Source organism: Ailuropoda melanoleuca, chromosome 2 (genome assembly GCF_002007445.2).
Source record: "Ailuropoda melanoleuca isolate Jingjing chromosome 2, ASM200744v2, whole genome shotgun sequence".
In the NCBI taxonomy this organism is placed as follows: Eukaryota; Metazoa; Chordata; class Mammalia; order Carnivora; family Ursidae; genus Ailuropoda; species Ailuropoda melanoleuca.
This window is the reverse complement of record NC_048219.1, coordinates 170,146,632-170,163,479: the sequence shown is the minus strand read 5'-3', so window position 1 is coordinate 170,163,479 and position 16,848 is coordinate 170,146,632. Positions and strand designations below refer to the sequence as shown.

At 40.4% G+C, this 16,848-nt stretch overlaps 1 protein-coding gene across 5 annotated transcripts in view; it reads left to right on the top strand.

Moving 5' to 3' along the window:
• The first annotated feature begins 201 nt into the window (after nucleotides 1-201).
• GPR1 (G protein-coupled receptor 1) overlaps nucleotides 202-16,848 on the top strand; it is a 44,344-nt gene continuing 27,697 nt past the window's right edge. For 2 of the 5 annotated variants that reach the window (XM_011226547.3, XM_034655047.1), the window contains exons 1-3: nucleotides 202-399; nucleotides 4,102-4,177; nucleotides 12,172-12,222. The gene's annotated coding sequence lies outside the window, so the exon portion shown is untranslated. Of the gene's footprint in view, nucleotides 400-4,101; nucleotides 4,178-12,171; nucleotides 12,223-15,118; nucleotides 15,708-16,848 lie in introns of those variants that run through there. The other 3 variants (XM_034655048.1, XM_034655049.1, XM_034655050.1) reach the window with 3 other exon arrangements.

Sequence of the window (16,848 nt, the reverse complement as noted above, 5' to 3'; positions counted from 1 at the left end):
AAACAAAGGAAGGATCGGTGCCCCCCCATCACTTTTCCGCCTGAGGCACCGCAGCCAATAGCGAGGATTTCCATTCAAAAAACAAACCTCAGTTATGCACACATACACGCTGAGCAAAAGAATTAATTTGTGCAGTACGTTCATTGCTTACTTTACTCCTGGAATACATGATGAATTTTTATGGAGGGTGGTGGAGGAAGGGAAGAACCACATTCAAATGAAACCCAACATCACTCTCCTTGTACAGTGTTATTTCAAAAGCCAGATAAAAGCCAAATGAGGAGGCTGGGAAAGAGTGTCCAACGTAGCCGTTCTGAAAACCACCCTCCATTTCATTCTGGAGCCGGGAGGTCACACCCAGGCATCAAAATAGCTTCTCTCCTCAAAGTAAATTAACTGGTAAGTGCTTTCTTGTTTGTTTTCCTCAGACTGACACATTTGCAGCTGACCTGATGAGGATTTTCTGCAGATGATTTATTTACAAAACAGTATTTTGACGAACTACCAGCTGGCAAAACAAGAAAAAAGACTCCTGATAGTTTAGGAAAAGCTCTGTGTGCAGATTCATATTTTTGGTCCTGTCAGAGTGTTTGGGGAAGGTCATACCCGAGCTTGCTACAGCTGCTGATTAAAACCTCAAACACCGAAAGAGAGAACATGAGGATGTTGCTGGGGGGAGGAGGGGGGGGGAGGGCACAAAGAACTTTCAGTAATTCCCTCGGCTTTTACCTAGGAAATTACAGCTCATAAATGTGGATTTTAAGTAGTTGTGACTCAGAAATAATCAAACATCATTTGTGGAAAGGCCACTTAGAGAAAACTAGTAGGAGGAAATGGTGCTCTCAAATGAAAATTGATTTTGCCCTCCTTAGATGACAAGGTAGGGGAAAAGTTCTAAATGGAGCTGTAATGTGGTTTGGTTGGTTTTTTCCCTCTCTTTTAAAGATGAATAGCTTGTGGTTCGTCAAAGCAAACATTTCTTTGTTGTTGCTGCATTTTTGAAATCTTATAATCAATTGCTTGTGAGAATAATTGGTACCTGGGCCCCCCTAATGAAGGACAAATGGCTAAATGCAGGGAAGTCGCTGGAAGAAAAGGTTCAGCGAACTCGATTGTTCTTTTGGGAGGCAGATCACTGTGAGCACAATTGCTTTCTGCCTAATAGTTGATCCTTCCCAACAAGTGAAAGCTAATGAAACCCGAATGAAAAGTTGATAACTTTCATCAGCAATTAGTCATTCCAATTGGCCGTTTTCACTTAAAACAGAGTCTTTCGTCCAGCTTCCACAAACTTGTTGCTCAATGAATCCACTGCTATTTTTTTGTTTGTTGTGTGGGGGGAAGAAAAAAAAAGACCAAGGGACCTTTCTTTGGGTCTTCAACTCTAGTTCAATTAATTCCTCTTACTGAATGAATTCTCATCACATTTGCACATCTTCCAGACACGAAGTGCTAAATGCCCTTTAAGTTTTTTCATGGCCTTTATTTATGATTTTACCTGAGACTTTAGGCATTTAATTTATAACAGAATATCACATATTTGCTGTGTTACTTTACTACTCATTGTCATCTTTCGGAGACGGATATTTAAGTCAACATTCCGTTTTTGAAGGCCACAGCCGTCGGAGATAACCCATGGAAGTAATTTTAAAAGGAAAAAAGCTTTATGCTCAAAAATTTTTTTCCAAATTATTCATAATTTTTAAAAAATCAGAAGCAATCAAATATTCAATGGTAGGAGTCTAGTTAAGGAACTTCTTATATAGGCTCTCATTGAAATATTTTCCAGTCATCAGGAAATCATAATTTGGACAATTATGTTGCATCATGAATGGGTGCTTATAATATTAACAATGATTATAATTAGTAAAAAGTAAATGCAGTTGATAAAATTGAAGAAAATATGAAAAATCGAAATAGTTGCGTTAAGCCAAAAGTGAGTTTATGATGTGTCGTTGGTGAGCTGATGGTACGTTAGGGAGAGAAAACTTTCCTTCTATCCTCTTAGGTTCAGTTCTGAAGATCTGCGAAGTAAACTGACTAATGACAGATTAGTAAGAAAAAAATACCAAATTTAATCACATATTTTTATTAACATTCAGAGGGTTGTTCAGAGAAAAATGTGACTCAAAGAGATGGCTAGAATTTGGGGTTTATATACCATCTTAATAAAGGAAGGTGAAGAGAAGAAAGGACACTTATGGGAAAACAAACGACTTTTTAGAAAGATAAATGGGCCCTTAAAGGAATAGATGTGATTGTTGTCTCTTTAGGTGTGGTGTGAAGACTTCTCACCTCTGATGAGGAGTCAGTCTTCCCTGGTTGCTTTCCAGGAAGGGCTTTATGACAATTGAGTTATTTTGGGACCTCAAATACCTTCTGCTCAAAATAATTTTTATGCCACGGTGGTGTATGCTGGGACTCTTTATGTGATACATCTCTTCTTTTTTCCCTAAACTTTCTCTAATAGTCTATTACTTTTATCATTTAAAAACTCTATCGTATTGAAATTTCCTATTTTTTTCTTCAGTCTTCAATTTTCATAAAAACCACAAAAACTTAAATTCTTTGATCTCATGGGGGCTCTTCAGTTCTAATTCACCTGGTTTCTTTGGTGACATTAACTTTAGTAAAGGATTCTGCCTCATAAAACTTCTAATAAAAGTAATGAAAGCCAAGAGTACAATAAAAACTGATAGTATAAAACTTAATAGGAGAAAACAAACTACTTAAACGAAGATTACTAACAGCATTCTGTCAAATCGGACAATGTCCAAATCTATGATTGCACAATATCTTTACACTTGCTATTTTGATTTTGCCTGTCACCCCAGAGCTGTAGTACAGCTCTGCTTTTAGCTTGTTTCACTGTTTGAGGCAGAACAAACTCTCCGGGCCTCAGTTCCCTTTTCTCCAAAATAAATCTGATGGGCTGGGTTTTCTTCCAGCACCACAATCCACCTCCCCCCCCTTTTTTTAAGTAAGCTCGATGCCCAATACAGGGCTTGAACTCATGACTGTGAGATCAAGACCGAAGCTAAGATCAAGAGTCAGATGCTTAACCAACCGAGTCACCCAGATACCCTACCTCCTTCTCTTCTTAAATCTCTGGTTAAGTCATTGCTCAATGTGACATATGTAATAGGTACCTAGCACAAACAGTAGGTACCTAATAAATATTAGTTGAGACAACTCTTTCATTCAGACTGTTTTTTCATATTCTTCAATTATTATAGTATGTTTTTTTATTCCATTGATACTCAAATAAGATGAAGAATGCTCTTCATTGTTAAAGACAGTAGTGTCAGTTGGAACAAAGTATACATGATTGAGGCACAAATGTTTTGCTAGAAATTATGCAGTGTGCCTTCAGCTAAATTAATATATTGGTCAAATGATTAATTAGAGTGTGGAGGGCAGAGGTTAAATAGGGCCTAGCTTTGACTGTGGAAGAGTTTTTCTCTTGAAAGGAACTGGCCCAGGGGAAAGCCAACCTTCTGATCTTGGCCACGTTGGCTCTTGTTCATTGTTAAAACAACAGTCAACTAGCCCATGTGAACTTGAGTGTATGCAATATTGCATATAGCAGCTCTCTTCAGGATGCATGCAAATGAAGACTTGGCTTGTGATAAAGGAATTCACCAAATCAAATAAATAAAGTGTGTTAGGACTTTCTGAATGGTTTAAATATTCTTTTGTTGAGTCTTACTCTATTTCACCTCCATGTGGAAGATGGAAGATGGGGGGCACCTAGCTGGCTCAGCTGGTAGAGCATGTGACTCTTTTTTAAATAATTTTTTTAAAAGATTTTATTTATTTGAGAGAGAGAGTACATGCGCAAGAGTGGTGGGGGGGGTCGCATGGCTCCATCTCATGACCCCAAGATCTTTATTTCAGGGTTGTAAGTCTGAGCCCCATGTTGAGTGTAGAGATTACTTGAAAAAAACAACAATAAAAATCTCAAAAAAAAAAAAAAAAAAGATGGAGGTTGGAAATTTTGGTTGCTTATTTGGAAGTCCACTATTTTTCATTTTGTGGGGGAGAGAGAGGTTATTTGTTTATCATTAACTAAGAGAAGCTGTCTATACTTGTCCTATTCAGTCAAGCAGATACCCACGGAACCCTCAGCTCTGGTGGTGGAAGACATAAGAATTTTAAAGGAAGATCCCTGCCCTAGGTAAGCTTCAAGTTGTGCTGCCTGGGGGACAAAATGCTTACTGGGTCTCAAACTCATGACCCTGAGGTCAAGAGTCACATGCTCTGCTGACTGAACCAGCTAGGTGCCCTAAACTAAAAAGGTTTAGAAGTGGGGCGCCTGGGTGGCTCAGTCAGGGGTCTGTCTTCCACTCAGGTCATGATCTCAGGGTCCTGGGATCCAGCCCCACATCAGACTACTTGTTCAGTGGGGAGTCTTCTTCTCCCCCTCCCTCTGCCCCTCTCCTCTGCTTGTACTCTCGTTCTCTCTCGCTCGCTCGCTTTCTCTCTCTCTCTCAAATAAATAAAATCTTTAAAAAAATGTTTAGGAGTGTGGAATGCCTATAGAAGATGGCGTTCACAAAAGGGAGGCAGGATATTAACAGGAGTATGTAAATTAACGGTTCAGGGAGGAAGCGAGGCCGTGAGAGAGGTGGATATCCGTGTCCCATCATGAGTCAAAGTGAGATGAGGAGATTTGGACTTGACTGAGGAACTGATGGGGCAGACCCACCAGAAGTCCTCCTCAGCCTGAGACGCTGGCGGAAGAACTTGCTAGGAGGGAGGAGCACAGACCTTTGACCCTGGAGAGGAGAAGGGGTATGAGAGAAGCATGCTACTGAAAAGCAAAGAGCTGTTTCCACTAAAACGTCAGGGCACAGCCCCCCTATTTGGGATCTCCTCTAAGAAAAAAAAAAAATCCGGGAAAGGGAATTCTCCGTTCCACTACCCTCACTTCATCGGGAAGCTCCACCCAGCTTTGACAGGGCAAGCAGCCCGGGGGCTCAGGGCGCCCACCCCGTGGAGCCGTGGCGCCCAGCAGGCGCAAACTGGAACACAAACACCTGTAATTCACCTCCGGGAGGACCCGGAAATACTTTTTGGTGAACTCTTCTCACGTGTGATGTATTTATTGGGCAAACACAGTGCGTACTACATCAGCCAACGGAGACACCCCAATGAATCCTGAATTAAATCTCAATTACTACCCCCTTTGTGCCCACTGTCAACAGGGAAGTTTTCAGGTTACAGTAGAAATATATTTATATAACACTTGATGTTTTTCACTGCTATTTTCAGCAATACCGCTGACTACTGTCCTCTGGAATCCTCATCTAACTCAATTCTGCATTGAAGGTTCTCACTTAAGTCCTGAAAACCTGTATTACCAGCGTGGTTGAGCTGTGTGAAGTATTTCAGAATTTAACCAAACCGGTAATACAGCTGGGCTGAAAGACTAACCCAACTAGGACCAGGAAATTTCCAAGCCGACTTTGTTTTGAGTGTACTTTTTATCTTTTACTTTTTCACTTTTTATTTATTTAAGATTTTATTTTTTTAAGTCCTCTCTGCACCCACCGTGGGGCTCGAACTCACACCCCTGAGATCAGGAGTCACTTGGTCTACCAACTGAGCCAGCCAGGAGCCCTTAGAGGGTACTTTTTTTTTTTTTTTTTAAGATTTTGTTTATTTGACAGAGATAGAGCACACAAGCAGGGAGAGTGAAAGAGGGAGCAGCAGACTCCCCACTGAGCACGGAGCCCAATGCGGGACTCGATCCCAGGACCCTAATATCATGACCTGAGCCAAAGGCAGACGCTTAACCAACCGAGCCGCCCAGGCGTCCCTTGAGTGTACGTTTTAAACTGAAGACAGAAGTAGAGTAGGAAAGGTATTCAGGCCCATCAGTGCCTTAGGCAGACATTTTAGAATACCGAAAACATGAGGCCTTTTTGGTATTACTGTCAAAAAGGCAATCTCAGGATTACAAAGTTCCAACTAAGGTGAAGCCAAGAAAGTAATTCATTTCATAAGGTTTAACACATAAAGAATCCCGTGAGGAGGTGTCATAATGCTCCCTCAGGAATCCGGCAGAAGCAAACAGGTTTCACTTGTGCTCAAAATGGCTTCCAGGGTTACTCTCTGAAGCTCTAATTTTGTATTTCTTTTTAATGCCCCCCCCAAAATGTTATTAAAAAACTGTCTATGGTCAACCAGTCAGTCATCTAGTATAATAACTGAATCAGTTGGGTTTAATTCTGCCATTTCAAATGTTTTACATAATTGCATGTAACAGACCTCGCTATTCAACAAAAAGTGATCATTACAAACACATGTAATCATTACAAAAGTGTTCGAGGAACACTAGGGGGTGTATCAGGGCTTGGGATAAAGGCAGAGTGGCTATTAAAAAAGGGAGGACTTCACGAAGAAGGATTTTGAAAGGAGGTATGCAACCTGCCAGCTTGGAAAAATATTTTAAGCCAAGTCCAATAAATGTTTGTGGTTGAATTTTCATTAAGACCAAACCGTCCCTAATGGAATGAAAAATAATTTGTATATAAAGTTGTATCACTGGAGCTAGGACAAAGTGCTTATAGATATGACATCCTTACTTTTTCATAAAACTTCCTCTTTGGAAGTTATAATGATAAACTTTGAGTAGAAAAAAAGTATGGTAATGGAGTATTCTGCTTAATTATATAGTTAAGAGTTGACATAGTTTTTTTAAAATTAGATTATACCCTATAAAATCCTATTATTTGACTTGACCATCTTTGACCTATCAAAATGGCAGTTTCTTATGCTTTAACAGAAAACATGGAACTAATTTAATAAAAACAGTAAGATATATATATATAAATAATTACTTGTTTTATTATATAAATATTTGATTTGTGTATTTTATTTATATACATGATATAGTTAACTATATTTAACATTAAAACCATCGGTAAACATATTATAGTTTTGATGACTAAGAAAGCACTTTCTCCTTCAGTCACTAAACTTTTATTGAGCACCTATTATGTTTTCTGCACTGTGCTCTGTGCTCGACACATAGGACAAGCAAAGCATAGTCTTTGCCGTTGAGGCTCTCACAGTTTAGTAGGGGAGATAAACACATCCACAGATAATTACTACAGAGGTTGTGTACAAGGGTTAAGAAGGACGTCTCTGAAGTCAGACAGACCCAAAAGTCTTGTCTGAGTTTCAACACAATTGCTAAATAGCCAACTTCACTTTGCCTCATGGAAATAATAATAGTACCTTACAGGGTTGTTGTGAGAATTAAATGTGAAAATGCATGTAAAATTGCTTAGTATTGTATTGTACTCAACAAGTATGTGGGAAATGCAGGGTATTGCCATATAGTCTTAAATGCTATTAAATAATTAGGTGTGCCTGGGATTTGCATGTGGTTAGCTGAACTGGTTTTAATTAAGAGCAGTACATGATTAGACAACCATATGGTTAATAGTGAACTGGTTTGCTTTTGGTAAGATGTCAGAGGAAAATTTCCTCCCTTTCCCTGGAAGTAAGATCCATTGTCAACCAAAAGTCCTTGTCTAATTAACTGACTGAACAGATTTAACACATCCCTCAGGAGTGAGGCTCACTTTCCTAAGTACTTGACATTCGTTTAACACCTTTAATAAAAAGAGGAACTGAACACAGGAACTAACGAATTTGATGATAATCAAGAACTTAAACTCTCGCCTCAAACTCACCTTTGCCATCTCACATAAAAATTATTGTTAGTTATTGTCGGGATGCCACAGTCTTAAATGCCATCTATCAAAGCCACTAAATCGTCTTCCTGCTAGTCAATAAATATTATTGAGCTCTACTATTTGCCAGGCACTGTGCTAGGATCTGAGGTTATAAAGGCAAGCAAAAACTACAGCCTGCTGGAGGAGAGACATTTATCAAATAAGTATTCAAATATATAACTAAAAATTATAAGGTAAAGTAGAGAGCAGTGACCTTGATTGAGACTGAGGGACAGGCTCGTGGCAGTCAGAGAAAAGTTTATCTAGGGAAGTAACATCTGGGGGCTCAGGTGGTTAAGCAACCAAATTCTTGATTTTGGCTCAGGTCGTGGTCTCAGGGTTGTGAGATTGAGCCCCACGTCAAGCTCTGAGCTCAGCAGGGATTTGGCTTGGGATTCTCTCTTTCCCTCTCCCTCTGTCCCCCCCCCCCTTGTGCACACACTCCTTCTCTCTCTCTGAAATAAATCAATAAATCTTTTTTTTTTAAGATTTTATTTATTTATTCGACAGAGATAGAGACAGCCAGCGAGAGAGGGAACACAAGCAGCGGGAATGGGAGAGGAAGAAGCAGGCTCATAGCAGAAGAGCCTGATGTGGGGCTCGATCCCGTAATGCCAGGATCACGCCCTGAGCCGAAGGCAGATGCTTAGCCGCTGTGCCACCCAGGCGCCCCAATCAATAAATCTTACAAAAAAAAAAAGTAACATCTGAAAACACTGCTTACCCTTGAGTAGAGCAGGTGATTTTCTTCCAAATTCCAAAATAAGGTATTTGTATATATAGTTACTTGTTTTATTGTTGTGTTATAAGGAAGTAAAAGCTTAGTCAAATCAATTATCTGGCTACATTATGAAAAATACTAAGCTGATATAAATTATTTACTCCTAGCCAATCAGATGACTTTCCTGTTTGATTGCCATTCTGTCCCACATAGGCTTGCATTCCATTACCCTATTCAAAATAAAGGCCTTCACCTCTGGGGTGGTTTTCTCATTGTCAACACGCTCGCACAAAATGTGTACTTCATTGCAGCCCTTCACATGCGCTAACCAAGAAGACGGGGAAAATTTAGAAGACAGTAAAATGACTAAGTTCTTACCTTATCTGGGATGATATTTAATGTATAAACATGCCATTTCTCCAGGGCTTGCCTTTTTTTTTTTTTTTGAGAGATTAAATAAGGAAGGGGGAACGTCAGCACACACTTAAGATTGCTTATCTCATAGGAAGGATTGTAACATACCAACCACTATATAAAAGATTTCCTCAGAAAGGCATTGTGTCTCCCAGAACACAGTGGTGGTGGGGGTGGTGGCGTAGAGAGTGTCTATCCACTTTAACTTTTTATTAAAATATTTACAGGGGCACCTGGGCGGCTCAGTTAGTTGAGCAACCGACTCTTGGTTTCTGCTCAGGTCATGATCTCCCGATTGTGGGATCGAGCCCCGCATCAGGCTCTGTGCTCAGGGCAGAGTTGGCTTCAGATTCTTTCTCCCTCTCCCTCTGCCCCTCCCTTGCTCTCTCACTCTCTCTCTCAAAAAAAAAAATATTTACAAGAATCTTCACATCCTTGGCTGGGTCAGTCGGAAGAGCATGTGACTCTTGATCTCAGGGTCATGAGTTCGAGCCCCATATTGGGTAGAGATTAACTTAAATTAAATTTAAAAAAAGAATTTTCACATTCATTTATTTCAGCCTCAAATAAACAAAAGCTTGATTTTTTAAAAACTAGATCTATTTTTTGCCATGTCCAGTGGAATCTGCTCAAATCCACTGAGTATTCTTCAGTAATCTCCCTTGCTCCCTTGCTCTCTCACTCTCTCTCTCAAAAAAAAAAAAATATTTACAAGAATCTTCACATCCTTGGCTGGGTCAGTCGGAAGAGCATGTGACTCTTGATCTCAGGGTCATGAGTTCGAGCCCCATATTGGGTAGAGATTAACTTAAATTAAATTTAAAAAAAGAATTTTCACATTCATTTATTTCAGCCTCAAATAAACAAAAGCTTGATTTTTTAAAACTAGATCTATTTTTTGCCATGTCCAGTGGAATTTGCTCAAATCCACTGAGTATTCTTCAGTAATCTCCTAAAGAAAAACAGTTTCTTCCATTTTACATTTTCTCAAGCAATCGGTAAAAAACTTACTCATCAAACTTGAGAGAATGCCCCAAAAGAATTTCTTTGGAAAAGCTGGTTTTCTTCTTGCTGAGCCACACAATCACTGTGTTTTCTAGCCAGTTGGATTACAGCTAGTCAGTGAGATCACAGCAAGAAGCCCAGCTATGTTGTACCCGTTTTATCACAAGAAATGAACTCATCTACACGAATCATTTGGGTGCAAAGTAAATAAATTCCTTTAGTAGAACATTATCACAGGATCAGAATGTCCTACTTTGGAAAGGAAGGAATGAACACAATGTAGCTTTACAGTAACAGCAGGAAACCATTATTTTGTTGCTCACAGTGGTATGTTTCAGCCCATGTTTTCTTAGAATGAAACATAAATCCAAAATGTTAGCTAAACTAATCATGAATAATATCAAATGAGCTCTCTGAGCCAGTGATCATTACATTAGCTGGAAGCCTACGAATTTATTACCTTTCAACATTCATGTTATGTGAATTATTTCATAATATGCCCTAATAAAAAGATTAATTAAAGATAATAATAATAGCTTACATGGGATGCCTGGGTGGCTCAGTTGGTTAAGCGGCTGCCTTCTGCTCAGGTCGTGATCCCAGGGTCCTGGGATTGAGTCCTGCATCGGGCTCCTTATTCAGTGGGGAGTCTCCTTCTCCCTCTGCCTGCCTCTACCCCTGCTTGTGCCCTCTCTCTCTGTCTCTCTTTCTGACAAATAAATAAATACAATCTTTAAAAAAATAATGATAATAATAACAGTTCACAATTCTTGAGCTCCTCCTATAAGCCAGGTGCTGTGAGACACTTACATATGTATCTTGCGTAGTTTTTTTAAGCGAAACATAACCTCAAGATTATATTGTCTTTGTAATAAAACAAAATATGACACTTAGAACTAGATCATTTGGCCCTTTCTCTTCTTTCCAAAGTGCTTGCTTCTCTTAATAGCCAGCATTCTCTTACATCCGCAGTTGGGATCAACACACTCAAGCCTCAGCACAATCTTTATAATTTTAGCCTTTTTCCAGAAAATCTGTCCGCCCACCATAGCCACTCTGCTTCCTGTCATAACGCCGCTTTCCCTGGGCATACAGAGAATCCTTGCCCCTCTTGTAACGGGTCACTTTGTGGGGTTGGTGTTTGCCACACTGCTTACAGAAAGTCTGGCGGTTTTAGGAATGGTCACCGTGTTTGTAAGAGTGCTATCTGTGTGTATCTGGTATCATTCTTAAAACAACCCAACAATGGTTTACTCATGGGCTTTCTCCCCAGATCACAGATGGAGAAACTGAAGTTGATTGTAATTAAAATGATGTGATACCTAGGACCACTGTCTTTGATTTGCCATTACAGGAGAGGGAAAAAAAAAAACTATCTTTTCCTCCTCCTCTTCTAAATTCTCATCTGGGGCCCCTCTAACAAAGGACGGAGTATCAAGATTTTTTAATGTAAATTTTACATGACATGGGAGCCTTCATAAGGAAATGACCTGAGGAAACAGTTAAACCTGAGTTTTTCTTTTTTTTTTTTTTTTAAGATTTTATTTATTTATTTGACAGAGAAAGACAGCCAGCGAGAGAGGGAACACAAGCAGGGGGAGTGGGAGAGGAAGAAGCAGGCTCCCAGTGGAGGAGCCTGATGTAGGGCTCGATCCCATAACGCCGGGATCACGCCCTGAGCCAAAGGTAGACGCCCAAAGACTGTGCCACCCAGGCGCCCCGAACCTGAGTGTTTTTATACTACATTTGAGCAAAAATGGGGACTCATGGAAAATGTGCCAGGACAAAAGGTAATGAGCAGAGAGTAGTACAGTGGGGGAAACAAAGCAGGGCTTGTTGGTTCAGATTCTTCTCAGAGTCCCTCCTTCCTCAGAGGTGCTTTCCTCAGGGTGTAGGGAGGGCACCTCTCACGTGAGACTCATATGAGCTGCTTCAAGGAGACCAGGAGAGGTCAGAGAGTCCTTCCCGAAACCTGCTGTTTCTCAAGCTCCTTCGCTTAAACTACTCAATACACCGAGGTGCCGTATTTTGGGGTAGCGTGTCCGGTACCTTAGCAGTATCTACGGTGGATTGAGAAAAAAATGTGAAATAATACCTACAAATAAGACGGTGGGACATAGAAGTCCACTAGAAATAGAGGGAGAATGGGAAACAGGGAGTCTGAAGGCAGGAAAAAAAACAATTATAATAGAAGTCAGACACTGAGCGTCACTTGACTGCCTCATTTCATCCGCACAGCGACCCAGTCAAGTAGGTATTATTATTATTATCCCTCTTTTACAGATGGAGAAATTGAGGCTTGGAGCTTTTGACTAACTTCGCAAGGCCACACAGGTAGGTAGTAAGTGGAACCGCAATTTGAAACCAGGGTCTGCCTGACTCCAGGGCCCCAGTGCTTCACTCCCTAAAATACTGCCCAGAAATGCTCATGACTGCTGTGGATCTCACCCAGGCACTTGGTGAGGATGGGCTGGTGGGAAAGAGGGCAGTGGAGCAACTGGAGAGACAAGGGTGACAGAGAAGACAGACATGGAAGACTGGAAAAGAAATGGAGAACTAAAATTCAACTTAGGGCGGTGCCTGAGTGGCTCAGTCGGTGAAGTGTCTGCCTTCGGCTCAAGTCGTGATCCCAGGGTCCTGGGATTGAGTCCCGTATCAGGTCAGGATCCCCATTCAGTGGGGAGTCTGCTTCTCCCTCTCCCTCTGCCCCTCCCCCGGCTTGCTCTCCCTCTCTCGCTCTTTCTCTCTCTCTCTCTCACGAGCAAAAGTAAATAAATACAATCTTTAGAAAAATAATAAAAACAAAATAAAATTCAACTGTATGTAAACACCCTACCCTAAATGTTATTTAGATATCTCAAGGGAGAGTGGGGAGCAAGGGCAGTGACAGATGAGACATAACTGGAGTGCCGTTGGGGGCTGCCATGGCTTCTCTTCATCTCACATTGGTGAGCCAGATACGTATCCTCAGGCCAAGGAAGGCAGTCTGTGTTCTGGAACTGCAGCGTCCATCAGGCAAAATGCCACATCTAACCAATTATCTGTAGTTTGGGGGTGGCTAGAGCATGGGCTTGGCCCCCTTCCTTTGGGTAGCTGCAGCAGCAGTCAAAGTAGCCTCAGTCTGACTGCAGAAAAAAAAGAAAGAAAGAAAGAAAAAGAAAAAAGAAAAAAAGAAAGAAAGAGGGAGAGATAAAAGGAGAGCTGTACATGTCTGAGTACTGGGTTAGTGTTCTGGCTGTGCAAAGCAATTCTATTCATCTTGTTTATTGGTCTCTCGATTCCAACAGTCCTACTAGGTCTTCTAACATACGGTCCTTAAAGAGGACAGGTGGGGGTGCGGGGAAGAGAGTCTGGGATCCCTCAAGAAAGAATTTGCATCTGTAATACCAAACTTGGGGTGCTATCAGAATTTTCTCTCCTGAAGCCCTTCCCTGCTTGTCTGGAATTCCACTTAGCCCTCCTTTCCTCTGAGGGACTGCTTCCCAATCTTGATGTTCAGTTCCATCATTATTCTAGGAGTGGGAGGTAAATTTAGGTTTTGGAAATTGAGTGGACCAGAAAGAAATTTCATATACATATTTTAAAAACCTTACCACACCCCCATCCTCCTCTCCCTCCTCATTGTCCTTTCAAGGCCAGACCAACACTTTTGGACTAAAGATCTATTAAAAGATAATTTTTTAAACAGTTAAATCATGACTCGCATACAAATATAAAATTAACATGTCTCAAAGTTCTTTTTTTTTTTTTAACTCATTAGTGAATGATAAACTCAGTAAGATGTTACCATGGGTTAAAAAGAGAATTCAAAGTATCACACATATATAAGCCCTCAGGAATGTTGAAATGAGTTTATAAACCGTTGCAAAATTGGCAAAACTGCTTAGTAATTCACAGGGCAACAATCACTTGCATTCCACTGGACACAATTCATTCATATTTCTGTGGACAAGGATCATCTGCATTATTATAAGTTAATGACAATGTGCACAATTGTGAAGTATTCAGATAGTAACAGGCAGAGAACCCTAAAACACACACCAGATAGGATACTCAGAACCTGTCTTCCCATTTCAGTATCATTCACAATTTTTCCTGACAGGTCCTAAATACTGAAAAAAATTGTATCCCTCTTCATATGTAATTCAACGTAAAAAAAAAACAACCATATATATACACTAAACCAAACTCATAAATTTCGTAATGGAAGTAAAATAGTTTTTTTTTTCCAGAATATCCTTACTGCAAAATTATACATTGACCCATAAAGTTAGACCTTTTTGTTGTTTTACTGCCTCTGCTTTGCAGCTGTACTAACTTAGTCCCCTTTTGGAGTGATAACTCCTCCCATGACAACTCAGCTTTTGGCCACGCTGGTGACATCTTTAGTAAAGTCCTCTTATAGGCCAATAAGCTGAGTATTTTCTAATGAAATAGATGGAAGAAAAAAATGGAAGAAATATTATGTAGCACTGTCACTGTAAATAGGTAAAATATCTGAAATAAACCCCAGCTGTAGGGAGGGCCTGGCTGCCTTGGTCGGAACAGCATGCAACTCTTGACCTTGGGGTTGTGAGTTCAAGCCCCATGTTGGGTGTAGAGATTACTTAAAAAAAAACTTTTTTAAATCTTGAAAAAACCACAACAACCATGAATTGCATTTTTCAGGACACCTACACATCACAAATCATGTCTTACAGTATACTTCTGTGTTAGGACCACTGTAGTGATTTTAATTCTAATGTTCCACGTCAATGTGTCAAGAGGTCGGGGAGTATGTGTGTGTGTTTTTGTAAGCAGCATGATAAGATGTCACCTGGAAAACACCAGATATTTGTTGGGTCTGTTAGTTAAATGGATATTTTTTTATTATTCAGTGTAAAATAACTAATTACAAATTTATTGGTTTTTTTATAGTAATTTTTTATTATGTTATGTTAGTCACCATACAGTATATCCTTAGTTAACTAATTACAAATTTAAACGAATTATTTTATTTTATTTTTTAATGATTTTATTTCTATATTTGAAGGGAGAGGGGCAACGGGAGAGGGAGAAGCAGACTCCACACTCCACACTGAGGAGGGAACCTGATGCAGGGCTCGATCCCAGGACCCTGGGATCATGACCTGAGCTGAAGGCAGACACTTAACTGACTGAACCACCCAGACGCCCCTAAACAAATTGTTTTAAATAAAAGTTGCCTAGGAAGCAAGCAGCTTTCTATTTGAAAATTAGAAGGTGGGGACTGGACATAGAGAAAAGATGAAAAATTGAAGGCTCTTGGTTATACTTTGCTCAAAGGGCTCTAACTCTGAGCTTGGAGTAGAAACAGTCCGCACAGTATAGTCAAGTAGAATGTAAAGGGTGCCCCGGCTGACAACAGCCAGCATGTGTCCCAGGGTGACCCTTGCCAGCTGGGACCGAGCCCCCGTGGCCACCAGCACCATCAGCAAGCGCCAGTGGTTTGCCAGGAGGACGTGATCGTGGGAAGACTGTTGTTTCGCGGTTAACACTTCCACCCAGCTCCATGTGGGCAAACATCCAAATTAGACAAAACCGATGGCCAGGCTACTGCTCTCTATTTCCACATCTGTTTAGGTTCCTCTTGGTTCTTGCTCCAGTCATGATTTCTGCATTCGGACTCCTGGCTGATTCGGCTCCTGCAGCTTTGTTTGTTTCTGGTCTTAACGGAGTGAGATCCTTGGCTAATAAATAGCTACCTTCTCTGACGCTTGGCTCGCTTTAGCTGGCTGCCTTCATTCCACCACATGTGGTGGAACATCGGTTCTCTGGGATCCGAGTCTCTATCCTGGGTGGTGAGTCCTCCCCCATTGGTCCCCAGCGACAGCGGCTGCACCTCCTTCCTCAAGGGCACTCTACACTTCATGCCCTAACAGGCTTACTTCCTCAAGGCTCTGCTGCTCCCTCCAGGAGCCCAGCAACACTCGCTCAAACTATTTCCTGGCTCAGGTTTATCCAGATAAATAACTTGGTTGCTGAGATGATTCCAGAATTCTGATGCTCCCAACTTGCAATAAGAAAGAGAAAGTAAGCAAAAAAAGTAAAGCCAAATGTAATTTTGACCATAATGACGGAAGTTGATGTTTCGTAGGTAAAGTTATTTTGACTTATGCCCAAGTCTGTATTTATTTAAGATCTTCTTCACTTGTTCTTTCACCAGGTATTTATGGACCATATTCCATGTTCTGGGAATTGTTCTAGCAACCAAGACTAAAAAAAGACAAAGCTTGGGTACTCCGAGCTTACACTGTACATCTAATGGGGTTTCTTAGAGAGAGGAGGTAAATAATTAATGATTTAAAGAGCTCTCCTGTAGAGAGGGGAGAGCTTTCAGAGCCTAACGTGTATGCTAAGATGTGCTCTGTTCATCACAGATAAAGTAACCATGAAATCTGTGGCCCCTACCTGAAATCAGGGCACAGGGTTCCAAACAGTATACTCTTGCAAGTCTTAAAGAGTTGAGACATAGCAAATGTCCTGGCCTGTATTTTTTTCCAACTTTTTATTATGAAAAATTCCAAACACTCAGGAAAGTTGAAAGAATAGTGCAGAGAACAATTAAGTACTTATAATCTCGATTGATTATTAACATTTTGCCATATCTGGTTGACCAGTAATTATTTCTATATTTTCAATTTATTATTTGACAATAATCTCAAGCTTGCAAAAGACTTACAAGAAAAATTGAAAGAATCCTCTCAAATCCCTTTTTACCTCTATTCACCGATGGTTAAATTTTTGCTCCGTTTGTGTTTCTATTCTGTCTGTGTATCTGTGTATGCAGTTTTTCTGAATCATTTGAGAGGAAGTTGCATACTTCATGCCCCCTTCTCCCTGTGTATTTTAGTGTCTGTTTCCTAAGAGCAAGGACATTCTTCTCCATGATCGCTGTATACTTAATAATCACAGGAAATTTTAAGTTGCTGCAATACTTTT